Below are 2,794 nucleotides of genomic sequence, written 5' to 3'. Positions count from 1 at the left end.
GTTTACCAGGATGTTGCCTGGTATGGAGGGTCTTGGCTATGAGGAGAGATTGGGTAAACTGGGGTTGTTCTCACTAGAAAGACGGAGATTGAGGGGAGACCTAATAGAGGTGTATAAAATGATGAAGGGTATAGATAGGGTGAACAGTGGGAAGCTTTTTCCCAGGTTGGAGGTGACGATCACGAGGGGTCACAGGTTCAAGGTTGGGGGGTGGGGGGTGGTTGAGGTATAACGCCGATATCAGAGGGACGTATTTTACACAGAGGGTGGGTGGGGGGGCCTGGAATGCACTGCCAAGTAGGGTGGTGGAGGCGGACACACTGGGGTCGTTTAAGACTTACCTGGATAGTCACATGAGCAGACTGGGAATGGAGGGAGACAAATGAATGGTCTCGTTGGACCAATGAGCAGCACAGGCTTGGAGGGCCGAAGGGCCTGTTTCCTGTGCTGTTCTGTTCTTTCTTCTGTTGCCTCTCTCAAGCCCAATGCCTACCCATGGGATCTTGCTGTGCATCAACTCATGTCTGAGGAAGTTGGTGTCAGTGATTGCGTTCCACACCCACCCAGTCCCTCAGGTCCCATCACCATGTCCTTCCATCCTTTGTCCCAGGGGTGCTCCTCCAGCTCCCCCCACCTCCCTCCCTCCCTCCCTCCCCTGGAAATCACACTCATTGTAATTCCCCTCACTCCCAGTCCCTCACTCCCCCAGGCTCGGTGGAAAGTGCTTTCTGCTGAGTTGAGCCCTGATTGGATTTGTTAGTGACTTTCTGATATCGAGAGCCCACCAGCGGCCCCCCTCCGACCACCCCCTGCAACCACCCCCCCCCACCCCCCACCACCACCCACCACCACCCCCGCACCCCCCCTCAACCACCCCCTGCAACACCCCCTCCCAACCCCCCCACACCCCCACCCCCCACCACCACCCCCGCACCCCCCCCGACCACCCCCTGCAACCCCCCCCACCTCCCAACCTCCCCACACCCCCACCACCACCCCCGCATCCCCCCGACCACCCCCCACACCCCCCCCCCCCGACCACCCCCTGCAACCCCCCCACCTCCCAACCTCCCCACACCCCCACCACCACCCCCGCACCCCCCCGACCACCCCCTGCAACCCCCCCCACCTCCCAACCTCCCCACCTCCCCACACCCCTTCAAGTCTCTGCCACAAGTGGAAACATCTTTGAGTCATCGATGTTTACAGGCCCTTCAGCCCAACCTGTCCATGCCATCCACTTTATAAAAACCCCTAAACTAACCCCAATTGCCCACATTTGTCCCCTATCCCTCTATACCCATCGTACCCATGTAACTGTCTAAATGCTTTTTAAAAGATAAAATTGTACCCACCTCTACTACTGCCTCTGGCAGCTCGTTCCAGACACTCCCCACCCTCTGTGTGAAAAAATTGCCCCTCTGGACCCTGTTGTATCTCTCCCCTCTCACCTTAAACCTATACCCTCTAGTTTTAGACTCTCCTACCTTTGGGAAAAGATATTGACTATCTCGCTGATCTGTGCCCCTCATTATTTTATAGACCTCTATAAGATCACCCCTCAGCCTCCTACGCTCCAGAGAAAAAAGTCCCAGTCTATCCAGCCTCTCCTTATAACTCAATCCATCAAGTCCCGGTAGCATCCTAGTAAATCTTTTCTGCACTCTTTCTAGTTTAATAATATCCTTTCTGCTCGAGGTTCGACTCCCTTTCACCATTTTAAAGTTTTCGATCAGGTCTCTCCCTCAGCTTTTCCTTTTCCAGGGAAAGGATCCCAAGTCCTTTCGCTCCTTCCCATAGAATCTCTGGCATGGAGACAGACCCTTTGGCCCAAACAGGTCCATGCCGACCCGAAGCCCATCGAAACCAAGCCCAGATCCCACTAAACCTTCTCTATCCAGGAATCGGTCCAGATGTTGCTAATGTCCCTTCCTCAGGCAGCTCATTCCACACGCAGACCATCCTCAGCTTCCCATTCTTAATAACGATAACCTCAAACTCCAAGCCTTATGTTCAGTACATTTCACAGCCTCGATAATGTCCTCACAACATTTTAATAATATTGAGAACTGCAAGACAAGGTAACTGAGGGATACGGAGACTGGAACTGTGCACGGTGCTCCCAGTGTGGGTCTAACCGAGGGATACGGAGACTGGAACTGTGCACGGTGCTCCCAGTGTGGACTAACCGAGGGATACGGAGACTGGAACTGTGCACGGTGCTCCCAGTGTGGGTCTAACCGAGGGATATGGAGACTGGAACTGTTCACGGTGTTCCCAGTGTGGGTCTAACTGAGGGATATGGAGACTGGAACTGTGCACGGTGCTCCCAGTGTGGGTCTAACCGAGGGATACGGAGACTGGAACTGTGCACGGTGCTCCCAGTGTGGGTCTAACCGAGGGATACGGAGACTGGAACTGTGCACAGTGCTCCCAGTGTGGGTCTAACCGAGGGATACGGAGACTGGAACTGTGCACGGTGCTCCCAGTGTGGGTCTAACCGAGGGATACGGAGATTGGAACTGTGCACGGTGCTCCCAGTGTGGTCTAACCAAAGGATAGAGAGACAGGAACTGTGCACAGTGCTCCCAGGGTGGTCTAACCAAAGGATACGGAGACTGGAACTGTGCACGGTGCTACCAGTGTGGGTCTAACCGAGGGATACGGAGACTGGAACTGTGCACGGTGCTCCCAGTGTGGGTCTAACCGAGGGATACAGAGACTGGAACTGTGCATGGTGCTCCCAGTGTGGGTCTAACCGAGGGATATGGAGACTGGAACTGTGCACGGTGCT

This window comes from Carcharhinus amblyrhynchos, unplaced genomic scaffold, assembly GCF_965287045.1.
Source record: "Carcharhinus amblyrhynchos unplaced genomic scaffold, sCarAmb.v2.hapA chromosome_1175, whole genome shotgun sequence".
In the NCBI taxonomy this organism is placed as follows: domain Eukaryota; kingdom Metazoa; phylum Chordata; class Chondrichthyes; order Carcharhiniformes; family Carcharhinidae; genus Carcharhinus; species Carcharhinus amblyrhynchos.
This window is presented reverse-complemented; position numbering follows the sequence as displayed.